This window comes from Polypterus senegalus, chromosome 13 (genome assembly GCF_016835505.1).
Source record: "Polypterus senegalus isolate Bchr_013 chromosome 13, ASM1683550v1, whole genome shotgun sequence".
Taxonomy (NCBI): domain Eukaryota; kingdom Metazoa; phylum Chordata; class Cladistia; order Polypteriformes; family Polypteridae; genus Polypterus; species Polypterus senegalus.
This window is the reverse complement of record NC_053166.1, coordinates 98,261,661-98,285,095: the sequence shown is the minus strand read 5'-3', so window position 1 is coordinate 98,285,095 and position 23,435 is coordinate 98,261,661. Positions and strand designations below refer to the sequence as shown.

The window sequence follows — 23,435 nt, the reverse complement described above, 5'->3', positions numbered from 1 at the left end:
AAAGATATGTATCCCATATTCCGTGTCAAGCTTCTTTGTAAATCTCAAATAAACTTAAAACAATGTGCTTGTGCACAAGCTTTTAGCCACTCCTCATACTGTACACACAGTAACCATGTATGGCTTAAAATAATAATAATCCACCTTATAAATTTGAACATGTTCTTGAATGGCCCCTTTACTACAAACAATGGGAAAAAAGTGGAAACAGTATTTCAGTAAATGTGAACCTGAGGTATGACTGACATGGGCAAAGCATAAAGAGTGTAAGTAGCCAAAGTATACAATATGTTACTAAAATAAGTCTCAAATAAAGGATCATTTTTCCTCAATATTTTTAAGGCCATGGTTAATGTAAATATGTTAATAATCATCAAATCTACAGTGGTAGAGTTGCTGCCTTGCAATAAAGGATTCTGAACCGGGTCCACATGGGTTTACTATAGTTTTCTACCACAGTCAAAAAGACATGCATGGCAGCTGAACTGGTGATGCCAAATTGTCCCCTGAAATGTGTGTGCATGTGTGTGTGTTTACCCTGCTATAGGCTGGAGCCATATGCAGGTGTTGCTCCTGCCTGTGCCCATTGCTTGCTGAGAAAGGCTCCAACATAAACATTAACTATTGCCCTGAGCCCTTGAAAGTTTTGTCCAATATATATCATATAGCCCCCAAACTTTTTTTCAGTTTATGATTGTTAGCAAAACCACAAGGATGACCCTTCCTGCTGTACAAATTTCTGTATGTACTGTATAAGCTTGAATACAAAACTCTAACTCTACTCTTCAATTTTATATTTTATATACAGTTTTTATATACAGTATATGTAAGATCGCATGTTTAAATTAAAAAAGGGGCTAAGACCCTGATATTTGTAAACCCTAGAAATGCATCTGGCTCTAATATGTGTAAATTGGCTTATAAGTATATATGTACATACATACATATATATATATATATATATATATATATATATATATATATATATATATATATATATATATCATAAATACTCAGCCTGACATTGGTGATATTCTCCAAAAGAGGGAATGCTACCATTGCCTATGTGACTTCCAGAGGGCCCACCAAACCCCCCCAAACCCTAGACAGAACCACAACAAGTCCTGGGTGCAAATAAACATTATTTATTTACAAAATACCTTTTTAAAAGTCCACAACATACTCTTCAATCAAAACTCTCTGACTGATAACGCAATGTGTGCAGGCAAACTGTTATGGTACAGCACTGTGTGCAGGTGCTGTGTCATGATGTAAAATTCACATTTCTGTTCATAACTGCTCTGGATGTTTTTTGGCTGATGCTTTCCCACATATGCCCAGCAGTTCAGTGTAATATTGCTGATTGCAGTATGTTCACAAAGAAAATATTTATTTACAAGTTAGTTAATGTTTAAACATGGTCTGATGTACTTTTTTTGCCTTGTAGGCAAAACTCACACGAATGATAGGCCACTTTCACACTTCCAGGCTCATAAACCCGGAAGTGTTTGCTTGCTGGCATATCCGGTTATACAGTATCATAACAATGTCTGAAACCAAACCAAAAAGTTCTTGTAGTGTTCCATTTTGTTCTACTTCAAAACAAAAACAATCTCAGTGTTTCATGTTAATCGAGATAACTCTTGTGTATGTAGTCTGCATTTCACTGATAACAACTACCTTCCATCTGTACATTGTAAATGTCTCAAAACGGGCACTTTACCATCCTGCTTTAAGTAGAACAGCAGTACAGGTGGGAAATAAGAGCAGTTTTTCATGTATGACCCAGCAGAGAGCTGTTTGGGAGATGATTTTCAGCATGTTATTGTTCAATTTTTTAAAATCAAAATTGCAGAGCGCCCCAAACTGGTGCTTTCGTCTTTATTCACTCCTCAAACTTTAAATCCATTTATTAACCTTATACTTTTGTGAGCACCATGAAAAGTATAAACAAAAGGAAAATATAAAAATTTATTTTTTAACATATTTCACACAGAAACAGAATACATGAAACAGCACATAATCAAATTTGATCATACCTCACTCCACTTACCAAGGGTGCAATAATTTTAAACATTCACATACGTAAACTAACTTATACATCAAACTGAAAATATTGAGTGCACAACTGAAGCAAAAATACACACTTTACAATTCAATAACTTAAACATAAACATAATGAGAACATTCAAAGACTAGGAAAAATGAAAGTAAAAAAAGTCACTACAAGTTTCTCCAAACTTCTGGCATCCTACGTCACTATGTCGGCTATATGCTGAATGTTTTCGCAGTCATTCACAGTTGTGTCTGATGTGCCACTTGAAACACAAGAGACGGACACGGAAAAGTATGCGACATTGATATGTTGACAGGCCATGATTATGTGTGTCCTCCTTCATCAGGTATGTTTACTTGTTTTAATATCATGATGTTTAAAGCAATCTTTATTAAAACTCCAATGTACCAGTTATGTGACTAACAAAGAAACAGCAATCAAGCGCAAATGTGAATCTAATTCTGATATTCAATTCTTGTACTCAGTGACAGAAATTACAACTGCAGTGAAAAAATATCAAAACACAATGATCTGTAGTTTCTGTATCTTACCACTACCTCCATATTCAACATGTTTGATACTAAATCATGTACAAAGAACAAAAGAAAATGAAAATTGCTCCATTCATAAATTAGAAAGGCATATGATGCTAGCTAGCAAAATAGTATTAACAAGAGAGCACTTACCTTTGCAGTTGAAAGGATAATTCTCATGAAAATATTTGTATCCCTTTTCAAGTTTTTTAGATAACATTTTGCACTCCACTAATTGTGTAACATATGCTATGGTCAGTTTGGAGAGATATTTGAGAAAGTAACTGCACAACAGTCCCAATCGCTCCATTGTGTTTGCCAACCACCATTCAACAGGAAGCAGATTTTCCCAGCAAGAAACTGCCAGGACGTCATCATAGATTCCTGTAAAAGTGGTCTATTGTAAAAAAAAAAAGTCAGAATTACGCCTCTCGATCAACTCGGCACATTGCACATCAATGGACTGATTAACAAGAGTGTAGGCAACTCGATGTAGCAGAGCATTCTGAGCTTCTTTCCTTACTTCTAGCAATTGCCTGCCCGCTTCATCCAAACCAAGGCAGTATCTGAAGCCAGCTAGTATCTGATTTACCTATATCCAATGTTGCAGTTTTGCAACCGATTTGAAGCTCTCAACTCTAATCCAGCTGTCTTTCAATGTGCTGTTGCCATTTTGAGGGACCCCATTGTATGAAACCTGGACTGTGCACCTTCTGACTGGAAGACTTTTATGTTCTCCTTTCCAGGTTTGAGTGTTGAGGACACTGTTAAAAAAAAGCCTCTGTCTGTCCTTACAAAGTATAAAGATTTTGGCGATGTGGTTTTCCACTGGGGAACAAATGACATTTGCAGTCACCAGTCAGAGTTACTGAAAAAGGACTTTGAATTGTTGTTTTCATTTACAGTAAAGACACCCAGACTCAGCTACAAAGAACATCATCTATGGACCACTTCAAATTCTTTGTTCAGATGAGGTCTTTATTTGCCTTTTTTCCCTCAACACCTGGTTGAAGAGTTTCTGTCCTAAGCACAGCCTTGCCTTTGTTGACCCAATCAGATTTTTCTAGCACTTATTCAGAAGAGATAGGAAACATCCAAACAGGCAAGGTACTTGGGTCCTTTCAGACAATAAAGCTAAGGTAATTAATCAGCTTTGATTCAATCTTAATATTAATGTACATTATAGTGTATTTTAAATCTAACCAATTGCGTATACAACTGTTTAATATTAAGCTACGTGTAACCAGTATACACCATTTTAACCAGTATACAATGAGGGATTAATGTCTACAGCTATAATAAATACTGTATCTCTGTCATTAGTTATTTGATGAAATCATACAAACACGTGACTTACAAAATGACCTTACTTAGCATCAGTGCTCTATCTAGTAAATAATTCAAAGTAAAGAATAATGATAATTGTGATGCCGTTTTAATCTTTTTACATAGCTTTAGTCTTGTGAACTATAAATCTTTGTTATAATATGAACATTCTACATTGGCTTCATCTATAGATGTGCAGTATATCAACACTATAGTAACACACCATGGTCTAACTAAAATGTCCAGACAAAGCAGGAAAAACGCAAATAACTTAATTGCTGTTTCAAGGTGCACCAATAGTCCAATACAGCTATACTCTTCCAAGACCTTAAATGTGGCTTTACTAAATGAGTTTTAACCAGTAAGACACAATTTTGTTCACTTGGTTCACCAAGGTGAAAAGGGCGGCAGTTTAGTAAGTATTTTCTCTAGCCGATAAAACAATAAACATACCAGTTTTGACACTTTACTGTCCTGTGACTTTTTTGCCTTAGTTATTCAAGGAGTGACACCGTCTCTCATATTGACCGTTTATAGACCTCTAAAATATAATGTGCCATTTATATCAGAATTCTAAGACTTAGTATGTATAATAATAACTGATTACAATAGGTTTCTAATTGTAGGGGATTTCAATTTTCATGTGGATATTCAGTGCGACCCTAAGGCAATAGAATTTATTGACTTGTTGCATTCATTTGATCTTAGGGAAAATGTCAGCCAGCCTACACATAAGGAAGGACACAAGCTGGATTTAGTAATTTCAAAAGGAAAGGTAAGAGGCAGATTGTGAATATTGGTATAAATATTCTGTCTAATGTAGAAATAGAACTATAGAGCGGTATTGTGTTTAAAAATATAATTTTAATGTATCTGCAGGGTGTGACGTTTGCTAATATTCTCAAAAAGTAGTCCGAATTGTCCAAGCACAGCCGGCAACATTACCAGTAAAGTGAAAAAAATGTAAAGAAATGCTCTAGCACTGAAATACACTACCTTGGAAAACTCAGAGTGTTGGATCTTTACCTTTGAATCCTGCCCTCCCCAGCAATTCTGAACAAATTTGAATGTAAAAATTATTTGTATAAATAAAATATTATTATATGAGGAAATTATGATGATCAGCCACAATTGTATAACAACAGATTGATACAACAGAACAAGCTGTATTACTTACATCATAAGTTTTCATCATTTCTGCAGTTTTGATCATTTTCTACTGTATATTGTATGGACCTAACGGCAAAACCGGATCTTTGAGTAATATGCTTCAACAATTTTCAGTACCAGAAGCAATGCTCAAGAACATCTCACATGATTTTCTCATCTTATGATTAATCTCCCTGTGCGACCCTTCCCAACGAGACTCTCACTTCTGGCGTCAAGTGCAAGAACTCCCATGGCTTTCACAACACAACACAGATGTCCTTAAGGCAAACTCAGAGATGAAAGAAACCTCCTGTGGAACAGAAGGGCAAAGGCTCTCATTCCTCACTTGTACTTCTCTACGCACACTGAGCAACTACTGTTTTAAGTTGCTCCTATGCTAAAATAAAACTGAAATCATTTCTGTTTTCTTATAGAAAACCATGAGAAAAAAACAAAACTGATCTGCAGCTAAAAAAACAGTAATGTGACTTGTGTAAGTAGTATAACAGCGTAACTAAACAGTGGTACATTATGTGTGCAGTTTGATATGGCAACACCTGCTATTCCGGCCAGGCAGGTTGTGACAGCAGAAAGGTGTAATGGCCTTTCGGAAATATGTGTTTGCAGCAGCAGAATGCAAGATTTAGAGAGCAGAATAGTGTAACAGTAACATAGCGTAACAAATATGTGTAGGCCATTAGGTTATGACGAGCAAGGTGGGCTACAAGACTGGCCTTTCCAATTTGTAGTTGGCCTGGAAATCTGCCTGACAGGTTGAAAAGGTTAAGAGAAAATACCATAAGGCCTAGTGTAAATAAAAAAAAAACTGTCCACTGTGAAATATTAAAGGTATTTGGTATATAGCTGAATATAACTCAGCTATAACTCAGTCTTGAAAGGGAGTCATATTTTTCTAAAATTATGAATGAGAATGCTGGAATTCCAAGATTTTTTTTCTCAACTACTGATCATGCCTCCTGGAAACTTCTAGTGAAACACATTAGGCTTTTGCTACATTTTTAAACACAGAATAAATATTAAACACAATATAATACATCCATCCAAAATGAATTATGTTGAACCTAAGCATGCTCTTTTTAAGAGAATTAAAATCCTTTACTAAAATAGGTTTTCCTAAATTCCACAGAATAATTTCTCAACTGAAACCCTCCTCCTGTGTCCTTGATTTTTCAAAGTGTCAGATGTGCTAATTCATACTGTACTTGACATAGTAAACTCTACATTAGAAATGGGGGTCTTACCAAGACTTCAGTAGTTAGACCCCTGCTTCAGAAAACAACCTTGACTCCTCTGCACTTGACAACTTTAGATCTATTTCCAACCTTACTTTTCAAATTAAAACTCTAGAAAAAGTAGTTTTCATCAATTAAATGACTATTTACATAAACATTCTATTTGTGATAAGTTTCAGTCAGGTTTTAAAATAAAATCATAACAGAGAAACTATATTGGTTAAAGTAGTAAATGAGTTACTGGTTAGTTCGGACAGAGGCCACATATCTGATCTTGTTCTACTAGACCTAAGCATGACATTTGATACCACAGGCCACACTATTCTAATTATCACCCTAGTCAATGGGTGGGTCTGTCTTAAATTTGTTTCAGTCTTACTTAACAGGTAGAAAATTCTTTGTTAGTTGTGGTGACTGTAGTTGGTGATTGTAGTTCAGAGACCCATGATATTTTACATGGCATAACAGAAGGATCTATAATGGACCCACAGTACTTTTCAGTCTATATGCTCTTATTAGGCCAGATTATCTCAAAACACAAGATGAACTACCACACCTGTGCAGATGACACACAGCTCTATAGCACCTGTTGACCCTGACGCTCTGGGCTCTCCAACCCAATGTCTGTCTCGTATTTCTGAAAGGATGAGGAGTAATCTGTTCAAGCTAGATAAGGAAAAAACTAAAATCTTAGTCATTAATAACAACAGAAACAATGGGTATTAAACTTGATCTCTTAGAATTAATAGCCTGGCAGAAATAAAGAATTTAGGTATAATCATAGACTGTGACCTAAAATTTAAATCATACATTAACCATATTACTAAGACTGCAATTTTCCATTTAAGGAACACTGCAAAAGTTAAACCTCTTATAGTACTGCAAGATGCTGAGAAATTAATTCAAATGTTTGTTTTTAATTAGCTATATTACTATAACCCACTTCTACCTGGTCTTCCTAAGAAAGACATCAAGCGGTTGCAATTAATCCACAATATAGCTGCTGAAAAAGAAAATCTGAACACATCTCACCAGTTTTTGCATTGTTACATTGCTTACCCATGTCTTTTATAATTGAGTTTAAATACTGCTAATGGTATATAAAGCTTTAAATAATCTTGCACCTTTCTATATTTTGCTGCGCTAATCTCACTGCATTCCAAGTTGTGACCTGTCAGAGATGGCTGGGGTGGCGACCCGGCCGGGACGCCCAGGAAGACCGGTAGAGGGCTTACGCCCACCTCAGACCACTTGGGGGCTACCACCCTAGTTCCTTTGGGGGTCACGGGTACAGAGCTGTGAAGCTCTACCCTGTAGAGGTCCATGGTCACCGCTAGGGGGCGCCCCTGTGCCTTGGGAGCCCTGGACCTCAGCACTTCTGCCACACCCGGAAGTGCCGGGAGGAAGACAAGCAGGGACACTCAGAGTGCTTCCGGGTATGCAGCCGGCACTTCTGCCACACTGGGGAGTGCCGGTGGAAGATTGCCAGGAAACACCTGGAGCACATCCGGGTGCATATAAAAGGGGCCGCCTCCCGTCAGACAATGGCTGGAGTTGGGAGAGAAGGAGACAAGGTCTTGGAGGAGAGGAATGGAGGCGGCCTGAAGAAGTGAGGCAGTGTGTTGTGGCCAGGACTTTTGGGGACTTGTGGGCTTGCTGCACTGTACATAATGGACTCAAATAAACGTGTGTGGGGTGATTTTAACGTGTCTGCCTGTCTGTGTCCGGGCCGGCTTCCACAAACCTTAGATAGATAGATAGATAGATAGATAGATAGATAGATAGATAGATAGATAGATAGATAGATAGATAGATAGATACTTTATTAATCCCAAGGATCTTACTGTTGTAAGACGCTAGGGGTCGCTGTCGCCCCTTTCAACCCAACAGACAGACACACTGAACACAGGGTAAAATCACTAAGAAGGTATTTAATTATTATTCTTCTTTTTGTAGTGCCCTGAAGCACCTCTGCCATCATACACAGGCAATTAAACACACTATTCCAAATACAATAAAGCACAAATCTCTCCTCCACTCCTCCCAGCAAGCTCATTCCTACTACCTTCCAACTTCCACTTGCTTGCTGGGTCCCCATTAGTCCTTTATATAGTCCTTCTGCCCTTTTGCCCATATGACTTGCTCGCACTTCCGGGTCAGATGGTGAATTGGCTTTTACTTCATCCCAGAAGTACTTCAGGGCTCCCGTCCTCATGACTTAGGAGTATTTCCAGGCTATGGAAGAGACATGGTTCCTTCAATCCTCTCTCAGCTCCTCCTGGCGGCACCCACGGTAGCCAACAGGGCTGACAAACCGCACTCCAAGTTCCAGGATACCCAATGGGAATCCAGGGCACCATTACACTCCAGGGGAACTGCCATCTAGTGTTTTGGGGGAGGCAGTGTCCTGGAAAAGCTGTCTTCTCCCATTCTTCCATCTCTGGCCGGGATGAGCTGCTGGCCGTCCGCCACTTTGTATAATAGCAGTCTGCTTATTATTCTAAGAACCAAGTATAAAATAAGCAGTGAGGCAGCCTTTTGCGGTTAGGCTCCAAAAATCTGGAATACTTATACCAACAGAGACGTATCAGGTGAAGACCGTATAAATATTTTTAAAAAGTCCTAAAAATCCCAATTTTCTAATTTGGCCTTTTCTTGGCTACATTTTAGTTCTACCCTTAATAAAGTAGATTTGTATAGAATGATCATACTCTTCAATGAACCTGCAATATTTATTAATCTTTACTTTTCTCTGTTTTCTTTTCCGGTTCTTCTGTGGTGCCATTCTGTGCACCACCACTTGATCAAAGTCCTGTGCAGACACATGTGATGTTTGAATGTTTGAATGCAAGCAAATACCCCAGCCTGCCTTGGCAGCCACTGCGCTGAATACTTGGAGCAGAACCCTTTAAAAAAAAAAAACTAAGAACTATTTAAGAACATTTATATTAGGCAGAAAGCCCAATGGTGGCTGCTGAGTGGTCTTTTGGTCTGGAACCCCTATAGATTGTTTTTTCTCCATCTTAACTGAAGTTTTTAATTTTTTTTTTTCTGTCCACCCTGGTTAACTGACCTTATAATCAGACTGTAATTTATAGACTTAAACAATTCCATATTTAAGGACTCTATTTCTCTCTCTTAAATATATATAGTATCTGTCGTATGTAGATGTGCATTATGTATTTATGTATACTATTTATGCATTATCATTCTTATCTAATTTTAATTTGTTTTTCTTTGCATGTAAATACTTGTTTGACAATTTGTCAAACATGGTGCTACTTTTTTGTATGGAGATGTACTATAACAATAAATATTATAAATGTGTTATACTTCAGGCCCCAGGTGAGGCCTCAGTAGTACATTATATAGCTTAAGAATACAAGTCCTTGACTTGTACTCCACACATTGTGATTTATAACATGACATCCTATTAGCCTTATTCATTGCTTCTGTACACTATCTTGATGTAGAAAGTGAGGAGTCCAGTATGACTCATAAGATGTACTTTCAAATTGTTTATCCAGATATGACACTTTTGCTTTCTACATTTACTTATATTAAATTTCACCTGCAGATCTACCCAAGTCTATATGCTGTCCAGGTCCCTCTATAACCATTCTACATTATCTGTTCATATCTAGTCTAGTATAATTTGCAGACATACTCAGCTTGTTACTTATATTCTTTCCTAGATCCTTTAAATATATTAAAAAGAGCAGTGGCCTGAGCACTGATCCCTGAGAGAGATAACATTTAACATCACTAAAGTCTGTAAAAATTACGCTCCCCATAATCATTTGCTGCCTGTGTTTAAGGCCAATTTCGTACTCACCTACACACTGCAATTTAAATTCCCACTACTTTCATATTTATCACTAACCTTTAATGTGGTACCTTTTAAAAACTTTCTGAAAAAGCATGATTAATAACATAGCCACTTATCATATGCTTTTGTTGCTTCCTCATGGAATTTCAGCACATTAGTGTAACATAATATTCTCCATCTGAACTTGTGCAGATTATTTACAAATTTTCCTAACATATCTGTTCTTGACATGTACTGCTCAATTGTTTCTTTAATCATTGCTTTCATTAACTTAACCTGTGATGCACGCTAAAGCATATTGGCCTTTAGTTAACTGGATCAACCTAATCGCGCTTTTTACAAAACGCGATAATATTGGCTGGCTTCCAGTTTCCCCACTGTGCAGACTTTTGTGAAAAATATGCATCAAGGTTTTATATTTGTACTCGCTAACTTCCTTAAATACTTGAGAATAAATGTTATCTTGTCATTGTGATTTGTTAGATTTCAGCCTACTTAGTCTAACTAGCATTTCCCAATCTACTCATTAGTAGTCCCTTTTACTTGTGGGAAGTTATGGACTTCTTCAAAGGTGTAAACTTTAAAAAAAATATAAGTTTATAGTTATAGTTATATAGCATTTGCTATTTAACTTTCTATACATACTAGTTTGCCTTTACTGTTTCTAATAGTTTTTTTACCAAGGCCAGATTAAGGAGGCTGGGTTCACCTGGGTTTGAGGCATTTTGGGACCCTATCTACACAAAATACTATGAGTGCTACACACATCAACTTAAATGTGTTAGAGATGCACAAACTAAATGACGACTAGAGGATCTTAGCTTTAAAAAGAAAAAATATGAGCTTACTCTCTAAAATTATGAGAAACACCATATCCTGTATCAAAGCTTATACATTAGCCATTGCTGCACAGGTGACAAAGAAACTAAGTAACCATCCCAAACAAAACTTTGAAAAGTCAGCTATAGAGCCCTATTGCAAATGCCAACTAAAGCAAAAATATCAAATGTTGCAGATGCTACTTTGTACAGTATATCAACACAAACCAATGCTTTCTTTGAAATATTATATTTTTCCTTTCTGGATTACTTTTCACCAAAGTCCATGATCAGATCACTAAAGTCCAGTTTCTGAGCCAGATCATTCTCAAATGACACCAGAGTCAAATGATTAAGTCTTTCATGCTCCATTGTGGATCTAAGTCTATTCTTAACTAGCCAATTGCTCACCACATGCAATTGTGACAAGCATCATAATGTAAAACATTTGGAAAGATGTCCAGCAAGTTTTTCTTTCCTCTCTAAGACACCATAAAAGCTCTGGAGTGGATGAAGTGTTTATGAGTTCTCTGAACCAGACAATCACTGAATCACTGTGTCTCAAACAATAAAAAGACACAGATGGAACAATAACCCCAAACAAAATACAAGAAATGTCCACAAACTAACAATAACTGAAAAAACATATACATACATACAGTACATACACACATATACAGTATGTATCATCAAAAGGGGATCTGAAGTGAGGTAAGGACGGAAGTGATGTCATCGGATGGAGCCAGTAGTATTGTCATCAACAGGTGCCAGAAGTGACGTCTCAGTGACCATCTTGGAACCCAGATGTAAGTACTGATTTATTTTTCTTCTTTTTGTCTGATGACAGAGAGAGACAAAGACATTAGTACCACACATCAACCCCTTGTGATGTGATGTTTCACTCACCTTTGGGCTTGTTGATTGCTTCCTAAGCGCATGTGTGTGACAAAATACATACCGGTATACATATATATATATATAGTGAAAGGAAGAGACATCACACTTGTAAAAAGGTTTGGGGCAGCCAAAAATATAATATTCCTAGCTGCAAAGATATTGAATTTTTAAGCAACAATGAAGTTGACTGAAGAGAGTCCAAGACAGAACTGCTAAAGGTTGGAAAAGATGGCGGTTTTAAATGGTCAGACAGGAAGTGATGTCTGTTAACTGGAAGTGATGTAGGTTGACCGGAAGTGATGTTTCTCTGACATCAGCCTGGGAGCCGGGACCAGAAGTGATAATCTTCTGGGCGCCGGAACTGGAAGTGACATTCGTCTAGGCGCGGGAACCGGAAGTAATGTTCTTCTAGGCGCCAGAACCGGAAGTGATGTTCTTGATTCAGATAGGTTTTCCCGCGGCTGGTCTGTAGAAATAGCAGGAGAAGGTTTAATGCACCCCGCCCTCCCCTGGCCTGGCGTGGAATTACCTTTACTTGGTCCACACAACGTCCCCCTATTCGCACGTGTGCGACAATATATATTGTCACGCATGATCGTTTGGGGAGCATCCTAAGGAAACCAATTTGCATTGTGACAAGTCTGATCAGGGGACAATGATGGCGTACTAACCTTTCTCTCTTTGTTTCCTCAGAAAGACAGACATGCCGCTGCCATAAAACATGGTTTTGTTTTCTCTGTCTAATGATGCCCTGTTATTACTTGCATGGATAGCTCTTTGGACCTCATATTGAGAGTTCACAGAGACAGCTTCCATATGCAAATTCCACATTTGAAATCAACTGCTGAACTTCTACCTGCTTAAACGTTAATGAAATAAGAGGGACCTGCTAACCTTGCCTATGGAACAGCTTGTCAGTCAATTGTCCAAATATTTTTAAACCCCTGTAAATGGGGGACCATTTATAAAAATGGCTGTCATTCCTAACTGGTTCATACAGTATTTTTGTTAAACCCTTTGAATGAATGCAGAAAGCCTACACCATGTAATGATTTCTTCATTTTAAATCCATTGTAATAGCATACAGAACCAAAATCATGAAAATTGTGTCACTGTCCAAATATTTATGGACCAAACTGTACTTTGATTTTTACATAAAAAACATGTTTGTTTTCCTCCTTGTATCAACTCAATTTATTTAAGCAATATAATTAATTTTTTTTATAATGTCCTTCACTCGGTGCAGGCATAGAGCGCTGTGACAAATTCTCAGGTAAAATGCATGTATTGATTATACTAAAAAACTGAAAAAGAGAACATCAAAGACAAAGTCAGACACAGTCACAGTCCTGGAGATCTCGGCCAACTAGCTGACAACTCCCTTCTCGGCATTTGGTGGTGGAATCTGTGCTGGCCATCCAACCTGATGAGAAAATATGTTTCCATTCGATGGTTCCAATGCTTCTTTATTTGACTTTCCTATATGCAGAAGAACAACTTGTCAGTAGAGCAGTGGCACCAAGTACCACATAAAGATACCGAAAGAGTAGAGGAAGGTTTATAAATTTTTGTACAAATCACTAACAAACATAAACGTGGTATGCTTAGCTAATTAGCATCCCATCAGGGTATGCTATATAAAGCAGTCATCAGCCAGAATTGAAAAGCTGAGATTGAAGGGGCATTTCCATTAAATTAACAGGCAGATCATTCCACAGCTTTGGGGCTCTATAACCAAAAAGCTCAACCTCCCACTGTTATTTTATTAATCCTTGGAATCTTAAGTAGGCCAGCATCTTGAGATCTTAATGTGTGCCCTCACTTAAGTAAGAACCAAGAAAATCAGTGTTTCCCAATTTTATTCTTATTGTATTTAAACTTTATTTCTTTGTTTATGCTTCTTACAGAGCTTTGCTAAATAATTAAAAGTTTTTTGTCTAGCATAATTTTCAAGCTTCACATTAATCTCAAACACAAAACTGTGAGAAATAATAATTATACTTTAGCATATTATGAAATCATAGACATTTTTAAAACTGGAGGCATATAATGTGTTCTAATTTTTAAATTTACAATAAGTTGCAGCAATCCTAAAAAGATTCTGTTGGACAATGACCTGCCGCTGTATAAGGAGATTTATTTTATCTCCAAACAATAGGAATGTCTTTTTGTTATGTTACTTTGAAATGTCTGTAGCTCTTTATTTATTCAGGGTATGCTCCTTTGAATTTATCACACTCCAACAAACAATTCTGAAGAACAATATGATGCCCTAACCATTCACCTTCATTAGCTATCTTCAGATATTCCCATTTTATTGAAGAGAATCACAAAATTTTAAATAACTGGCTTTGGTACATTTTTAGACACTACCACAGACATATTGTGCACATGGACAGTCTCTTGTTTCTATGACCAAGTCAAAGGCAATGAAGGTCGAAAAGACTGTTTGCAAGAGACAGAGAAAAAATAAAAAAAGAGTCATAGAATTAGCATAGCTGAAATATTCTTCTATAAATGAAAGCAGTGCTTTTGGAAGTTTGATTGAAAACTTTGTTCATCCTGGCTCCAGTACTGTGATGTGAACCATCTTTGTAGCTCTCAGATCTTTCTGCTTTATTTCAGTGCCTTATTGTTCATGCTGCCAGGCTCCAGTCCATTTAAATGTATTCCACACTTGCCTTTCAAGTAAGTGGTTTGCACTTTAACCCTGTCCTTCAGGGGTTGTCCAGGTACAACCTGACTGGGCTAAGCAGACACTTGGTCAGAAAACACTCACTAGCGAATTCTACCTAAAGCTTGGTTCCAGGGTTAGATTCCAACACCCTGTTCCTGGCAAAGTTTGGTTGATTTTAGTAGAGATCCATCATGCACTCTTAAAAGTAATTGTTATTTAATTGCATTTTATGGTTCTTTACTGGGTTGTGTGGTTCTATGTAGACCTATTGCTTGACAGCAGAGAAGTGTTCTTTGCACATGAAGTTGGTTCTTTGTGCTTTGAAAAACTTAATATGTAGAAGAAACCTGAAATCTTTAAGGAATGGTAAGCTATCTAGCGGGAAACTATTAGATTAACGAAACCTGGACTTACCCTGTGTTCCAGCAGCAAGAGTCCTTTAAAAATAATAACCTATTTCACAAATCTTGTTATGGATATTTACTGTATGGAACCTGTTACAAATCTAAAGAAGTGTTCTTAAAGAACCTTGCAACCAAAAATGGATCTTCTATGGCATTGCTCTGAAGAGCTATTCTGGCACCTTTATTTTTTAAGGGTGTGAGAGCCAAATTTTCAATTTTTCCTTATTTGGACTAGGATTATGCTAACAACAGCATAGCTCAACAACATAGGCAAGGGCATGGTATTGTGAGGAAATGATAAATGATGTTGCAGTAGAAGATAGTTTCTTCAATTTTGTACATGTATCAGTGAGTATAACCACTATATTGCTTAATAAACTCAGAATAATCTATGGCTAAGTATCTGTGCTGGTATCTAGAAGAATGCTGGTTTAAATCCCACTACTGCCAGAAGGGATCCTACTCGTTGGACTCTTGAACAAGACCTGAAAATTACTCCAGTGGTGATGTACAATGGCTAACCCTGCACTCTGACTTCCAAAGGTCAGTTATTCTTTTATTTAAGCCCCACAGCAGCCAGTGGTTGTAGATTGGTGCACTGTATTGTAACCAGTTCATTAAGCCAGCAGCTGCTTTCACATGCATGCAGCATACTAGCACGGGTTAAGAGTGTGCTAAAAGCAACAAACTCCCTTACAACAGAACTCCCATACCCCGCACCTCAACCCCACCAATCTTACCAAAGTGCCTGTATACAAGAAATACATGATATTGGCTATGGAGTGCCTCTGGGATCAATTCTGGGCATATCATCCTTTTAACATATTAGCATTAGGCCAGATCATTCCATACATATGGTAAATTATGCTGTCTATTCAGAAGACAAACAGCCACTGGAACAGGGAATGGCCCTACAACCCCAGCAAGGCAGGGTCCTCTAGACCTTAACTGCCTCCTCCTCAGACCTCCACAACCTCAGCTACAAAAACAAATTTTTATTTTTCAAAAATATAAATAAACTTTTTCTGCATTTTTAGGCTAACCTAAACAATGAGAAACTTATGTGTCAGAGTGTGTGATGTCACAGGTAGGTGCAACACTGCTTGAAAGCTACACAAGTTAGCTAGTATACAACAAAGAGTATCCTCGAACCGCCACCTTATCGTGGTGGAGGGGTTTGAGTGTCCCAATGATCCTAGGAGCTCTGTTGTCCAGGGCTTTATGCCCCTGGTAGGGCCACCCAAGGCAAACTGGTCCTAGGTGAGGGATGAGACAAAGAGCGGTTCAATAGACCTTCTATGATGAATAAAAAATTTGGACGGTGTTTTCCCTCGCCCAGACTCCCCTCTGGAGGTGGAGCTCGATGGTGAGCGCCTGGTGGCCGGGTCTGCACCCATGGTGTTCAGCTGGGTACAGCCCAAAGAGGAAACATGTGTCCCCCTTCTCATGGGTTCACCACCTATGGGATGGGCCAAGGAGGTCGGGTGCAGTGTGAGTTGGTTGGTAGCCGAAGGCCGGGACCTTGGTGGTCCGATCCTCGGCTACAGAAGCTGGCTCTTGGGACATGGAATGTCACCTCTCTGAAGGGGAATGAGCCTGAGTTAGTGTGCGAGGTCAAGAGGTTCCGGCTAGATATAGTCAGGCTCACCTCAACTCACAGCTTGGACTCTGGAACCAATCTCCTTGAGAGGGGCTGGACTCTCTACCACTCTGGAATTGCCCCCCAACTTGGAGCCTGTACATTGGGGTTTATCCCGGTGGACGAGAGGGTAGCCTCCCTCCGCCTTCGGATGGGGGGACGGGTGCTGACTGTTGTTTGTGCATATGCGCCAAACAGCAGTTTGGAATACCCACCCTTTTTGGAGTCCCTGGAGGGGGTGCTAGAGGACATACCTTTTGGGGACTCCCTCGTACTACTGGGAGACTTCAATGCTCATGTGGGCAATGACAGTGAGACCTGGAAGGGCGTGATTGGGAGGAATGGCCCTCCCGATCTGAACCCGAGCGGTGTTTTGTTATTGGACTTCTGTGCTTGTCATAGATTGTCCATAATGAACACCATGTTCAAGCACAGGGGTGTTCATATGTGCCCTTGGCACCAGGACAACCTAGGCCTCAGTTTGATGATCAACTTTGTGGTTGTGTCGTCGGACTTGCAGCCACATGTCTTGGACACTCAGGTGAAGAGAGGGGCAGAGCTGTCAACTGATCACCACCTGGTGGTGAGTTGGCTTCGATGGTGGGGAGGATGCCGGTTAGGCCTGGTAGGCCCAAACGTGTTGTGAGGGTCTGCTGGGAACATCTGGCAGAGTCCCCTGTCAGAAGTAGCTTCAACTCCCACTTCCAGCAATACTTTGACCACATCCCGAGGGAGGTGAGGGACATTGAGTCCAAAAGGGCCATGTTCCGTGCCTCTATTGCTGAGGCGGATGACCGGAGCTGTGGCCGTAAGGTGGTCGGTGCCTGTCGTGGCATCAATCCCCGAACCTGTTGGTGGACACCGGCGGTGAGGGATGCCGTCAAGCTGAAGAAGGAGTCCTACCGGACCCTTTTGTCCTGTGGGACTCTGGAGGCAGCTAATAGGTACTGACAGGCCAAGTGGAATGCGGCCTCGCTGGTTGCTGAGGGAAAAACTTGGGCATGGGAAGAATTTGGGGAGGCCATGGGGAACGACATTCGGACAGCTTCGAGGAGATTCTGATCCACCGTCCGGCGTCTCAGAAGAGCGAAGCAGTGCAGTGTCAACACTGTATATGATGGGGATGGTGCGCTGCTGACCTCAACTCAGGATGTTGTGGGTCGGTGGGGGGAGTACTTCGAAGACCTCCTCAATCCCACTAACATGCCTTCCAGTGAGGAAGCAGAGCCTGGGGACTCTGAGGTGGGCTCTCACATCTCTAGGGCTGAGGTCACGGAGGTAGTTAAAAAAACTCCTTGGTGGCAGGGCCCTGGGGGTGGATGAGATATGCCCGGAGTTCCTCAAGGCTCTGGATGTTGTAGGACTGTCTTGGTTGACACATCTCTGCAACATCGCATGGACATCGGGAACAGTGCCTCTGAATTGGCAGATCGGGGTGGTGGTCCCCCTCTTTAAAAAGGGGGACCAGAGGGTGTGTTCCAACTACAGAGGGATCACACTCCTCAACCTCCCTGGAAAAGTCTATTCGGGGGTTCTGGAGAGGAGGGTTCGTCGGATAGTCAAACCTCTGATTCAGGGGGAACAGTGTGGTTTTCGTCCTGGTCGCAGAACAGTAGACCAGCACTACACCCTTAGCAGAATCCTGGAGGGTGCATGGGAGTGCCCAACCAGTCTACATGTGTACTGTGGACTTGGAAAAGGCGTTCGACCATGTCCCTCGGGGAATCCTGTGGGGGGTGCTCCGTCAGAATGGGGTACCAGACCACCTGATAAGAGCTGTCCGATTCCTGTACAACTGGTGTCAGAGCTTGGTCCGCATTGCCGGCAGTAAGTCAAACCCGTTTTCAGTGAGAGTTGGAATCTGCCAGGGCTGCCCTTTGTCACTGATTCTGTTCATAACTTTTATGGACAGAATTTCTAGGCGCAGCCAGGGTGTTGAGGGGGTCCGGTTTGGTGGACTCATCTGCTTTTTGCAGATGATGTTGTCCTGTTTGCTTCATCAGGCCGTGATCTTCAGCTCTCTCTGAATCGGTTCGCAGCTGAGTGTGAAGCGGCTGGGATGGGAATCAGCACCTCTAAATCCGAGACCATGGTCCTCAGCCGGAAAAGGGTGGAGTGCCCACTCAGAGTTGGGGGAGAGATCCTGCCCCAAGTGGAGGAGTTCAAGTATCTCGGGGTCTTGTTCACGAGTGAGGGAAGAATGGAGCGTGAGATCGACAGGCGGATCGGTGCAGCGTCCGCAGTGATGCGGACTCTGCATCGGTCTGTCGTGGTGTAAAAGGAGCTGAGCCGTAAGGCAAAGCTCTCAATTTACCAGTCGATCTACGTTCCTACCCTCACCTATGGTCATGAGCTATGGGTAGTGATCGAAAGAATGAGATCACAAATACAAGCGGCTGAAATGAGTTTCCTCCGCAGAGAGTCTGGGCTTTCCCTTAAAGACAGGGTGAGAAGTTCAGTCATCCGGGAGGGGCTCAGAGTAGAGCCGCTGCTCCTCCGAATTGAGAGGAGTCAGATGAGGTGGCTCGGGCATCTGATCAGGATGCCTCCTGGACACCTCCCTGGTGAGGTGTTCCGGGCACATCCAACCGGGAGGAGGCCCTGGGGAAGACCCAGGACATGCTGGAGGGACTACGTCTCCCGGCTGGCCTGAGAATGCCTTGGGATTCTCCCGGAAAAGCTAGAAGAAGTGGCCGGGGGGAGGGAAGTCTGGGCCTCTCTGCTCAAGCTGCTGCCCCCGTGATAAGCAGAAGAGGATGGATGGATGGTTGGACAACATAGAGTTCCATCATAATATGAAAAAAAAACTAAGCAGTGCTGTTGGCTTGCTAAGCAAGCAATTGGCACAAGAAGTCATTCTCAGGCTACCAAAGATGAAAGCTACATTTAAATCCTCAGTGGAAGAGAGAACTGGAGAAATGGTACCAATTTCATCTATGGAACAGAACACATCAATGGGGAGGCAGCTTGATGGACGAGGTCTCCAGGACTCTAAAAATATCCAAATCTTATTATGTGATATCATCTACAGTTAAATTCTGCTCCATGCTTCTAAAATTTGTATTATTATGCTGTATTAAGGATTTGTTCTGTTCTGTGTATTGTATTGTATTGACCCCCTTCTTTTGACACCCACTGCATGCCCAACCTACCTGGAAAGGGGTCTCTCTTTGAACTGCCTTTCCCAAGGTTTCTTCCATTTTCCCTACAAGGTTTTTTTGGGAGTTTTTCCTTGTCTTCTTAGAGAGTCAAGGCTGGGGGGCTGTCAAGAGGCAGGGCCTGTTAAAGCCCATTGCGGCACTTCCTGTGTGATTTTGGGCTATACAAAAATAAACTGTATTGTATTGTATCAACCATTGAATTGAGCATTGCAGTCCTCCCGTCTACCTCTTCCCGCAGGCCTATTAATAAAGATGTGTACTGATAGACCTGTCAGTCTCAAACCCATGCAGAAATATGCAGTATTTGAAAAGAAATATGTAAATAATAACACTGGATGCTTTATTATTATTATTATTTTAACACAATACCAGTTTTTCCCTGATTTCCAACAAATTGAATAGTTTCTGACATCAACAGAGAGGCAGGCAAGTGTAACATACAGTAGAAGCCCCCATTTACAGGGCAAGATTAAGATGAAATTGGGCCTGACGCTGCAGCGCAAAAAAGGCCTATTTTTTCTCGCCATTGGTGCATGTGCATTCGAAACTCACCATACATGCACACTAACACCGACCAAGGAGCCTTAATTATTTGCGACACAACCAGCTAAACTTTATTGAACATGTAGCAATGGCGGTGCTGCTGATATATTATAGTACCTCGGGTCTTCTCCCTCCACTCCAGTGGCACACTCCACCAGGTCCCCAGTCCAACACACCAACAGTGAGAATTTTAAACTAACAACAATTTTATTTAGAGGAGCCACCCCAATTGGAGGGTGACCCACAAGGAAATGAGATAATAGCCTCACAAGCAATGCAGTGAAACTTAATGAAAACAATGGTAAGGATCTTATGCAAATATGTTATATACAATACTATAACCTGTGCCCATAAGCAAGCGGTATGTAAAAGAAGTTCACTTTATGCTCCCAATCCCTCAGAAACCTCCCCCCTCACTGGCCAGTAATACCGGGAAGACCGAAAAAGCCGGCGTTGGTGCCCTTTTAACTACCGTTGGAGCGCTCAAATGGAGCTTTTATAATCACCAGGAAGATAACTGTTCTCCAGCTGGACTCTCCAAATAGGTGGCCTCAACAGTGTATGATGAAAGTAGGAATAACTGTGCGATATACAGCTCACCACTTCTGGGTTCTGGAAGACGCAGGCTGCAGACGCTCCTTTCAGCCTGATTCCATCTCCCTCTCTCATGAGGTCCTCTCCTCCTCTCCCTGTCCATCCCCTTTTCTTCTCCCCCCTGGCTCCAGCAGCCAGCCAAACAGAGTTCCCACTCTATTGTGTTCCTACGCTGATAAACAGCTCTGCTGCCATCTAATGTCCAGTTATTAAAATCGCAGCCCCATAGCTCTCTTATTCAGACACACAAATAAAATGTCTGTGTACATAGCTACACTCTTCCCCCACTGAGGAACCCTTTGTCCCCAAAGGGAGTAAAGCACAATTCAACCTCTACAGGGAATAAGAAAATCGCCCCGCAAAGGGACTGCCCACCATGGTGTGTTAGACCAGGAACCAGAAGAGTAGGTCTTGTTCTCACTCACAGGCTTCTCCTTAGCTTCTGCTCGACGGTGTACAGTGGTGACAACTTCCTCTGTGCTGTTTCCAGAAGAGTCATAAGTCAGTCTTTTGGGAGGTCGAATGGGGCGCTTTTCCCTTGCTTCTTCCGGTTTCTGACTGTGGAGTCGGGCTGGGTTCAGTAAGTGCTTCTGGGGGCTCTACCGAAGGACTTGTCACCGGCGATGAAGGTTTGACCGAGGGTTCTTCAGGTGACCTGATGAAAGTTTCTGAATCCTCAGGTTCAATGGCGGCTTGAGGTACAAACTCAGGAGCTTTTGTCCTTAGTGGACCAGAGTGGGGTTCGGGCTCAGAGGAATGGTTATTCATGGGCACCTGAGTCCATAACCAGTCGGTGGCAAACTCCTCATCAGAATCATCATCTTCCACTGTGGTCTCACTTGACTGGTTATTCTGAGCACTCGACTGAGATCGGGTGACAGGGCATTGTCTCTGAGGCTTTGGCTCCTCAGGAGGTGGTACTCGCACTGCTTCACTTAACGGCAGTGATTCCGGTGCCAAGTCTTTAGGTGACCAGTCTTTCCCTCAGGACGAATCCGGTATACCGGGAGGCCTGGTAGCTGAGAGCAGATAATGTACGGTTGAGAACTCCACCGATCCGCAAGCTTCTGGAGACCCCGCTGATTCAGATTGCGCAACAGTACTCGGTCTCCAGGTTTTAAGTCATGAATCCGGACCCTCAAGTCGTAACGTTTTTTATTTTGGGACCCTCTATTCTCCGAAGCCTCTCGCACCTTTTCATAAGCCACTTTGAGGTCCTTTCGCAACCTCTTAACATAATTCTGGTGGGTGGTAGCGGACGTCCTATCCAATGAGATGCCAAAGGCCAGATCGATGGGCAGTCTAGCTTCTCATCCAAACATCAAATGGTAAGGTGAGTACCCAGTGGAGTCATGTCTGGTGCTGTTGTAGGCATATGCACTAAAGCGGACACAAACCGACTCCAATGCTGTTTATTCTCCGAAGTCAGCGTTCCCAGCATATCCAGCAATGTTCGGTTGAACCTCAACGGCTGAGGGTCACCTTGGGGGTGATACAGGGTAGTCCTGGACTTTGACACCCCCAGCGTTCTCATCAGCTCTTTGATGAGCTTGCCCTCAAAGTCTCTTCCCTGATCTGAGTGGATCCTCTGAGGCAAGCCATAATGGACGAAGTACTTCTCCACTAGGACTTTGGCTACGGTGGAGGCCTTTTGGTCTTTCGTGGGGAATGCCTGGGCATAACGAGTGAAGTGATCTGTGATGACAAGGATGTTTCCCTGACCACTAGTGTCTGGTTCCAAACACAAAAAATCCATGCACACCAGCTCCATTGGGCTTTGACTTTGCAGATGGCCCATAGGGGTGGCCCTTGAAGGTAGAGCCTTCCGTTGAATACATCTCAGACAGGAACGGCAATAACTTTCCACTTCAGCATGCATGCAGGGCCAGTAGAACCGATCTCGGACCAGTTGGAAAGTTCTCTCTGTTCCCATGTGACCATGATCATCATGCAACGCTGTCAGAGCAATGTGACGGTGCTTCTCAGGCAGAAACAACTGTAATTTCTCTTGAGAGTCCTCAGAGGGGGCTCTCCAATAGACCAGACCCCCATTTAACTGCAATCTGGGCCATTCTTTGTACACCAGTTTTGCCTTTTCAACTATATCTGTCCACAGCAGTTTTGGGTTGTCGGACTCCAGTGCTTGTGAGACCAACCGGCAAAGAAGATCTTCCTGTTGGTCCTTCTTTAAGTCCTGACGGCTGAGAGTGCGTAGGCTGTCCTTCCTCAATTGCACCAAGTCACAATACAATTCTGGGACCCCGGCAGCCATGACTCCGGCCACCTGAGCTCCGGCTGTGCCCTTTGTCTGCCAGTCCACTCCCTGGTAAATGGTCTGAACCTCCTCCGGGCCTAGTTGAGCCCACCGGTCATCTGTGGCGTAGGGTCTGCGGGATAGGGCATCTGCATCGCGGTTAACTGTTCCCGGCCGATACTTCAAACTGAAATTAAATTCAGATAATGCGGCCAACCAGCGATGTCCTGTGGCATCCAGCTTAGCTGTAGTGAGGATGTAAGTGAGAGGATTATTGTCTGTCTTTACCTCAAAGCTGGCGC

The 23,435-nt window shown here is 41.6% G+C and overlaps 1 long non-coding RNA gene across 2 annotated transcripts; it reads right to left on the bottom strand.

Annotated features, from left to right (window-relative positions):
* Nucleotides 1-8,228: 8,228 nt before the first annotated feature.
* On the bottom strand, nt 8,229-11,938 carry LOC120542135. Of its 2 annotated transcripts, none has more exons than XR_005636156.1 (2): nt 11,620-11,938; nt 8,229-9,223 (listed from the first exon to the last, which is right to left on the bottom strand). It is a non-coding gene; the product is annotated as an uncharacterized LOC120542135 (long non-coding RNA). The 2 variants fall into 2 exon arrangements; XR_005636157.1 differs by having other exon boundaries at nt 11,633-11,938.
* Nucleotides 11,939-23,435: the final 11,497 nt, after the last annotated feature.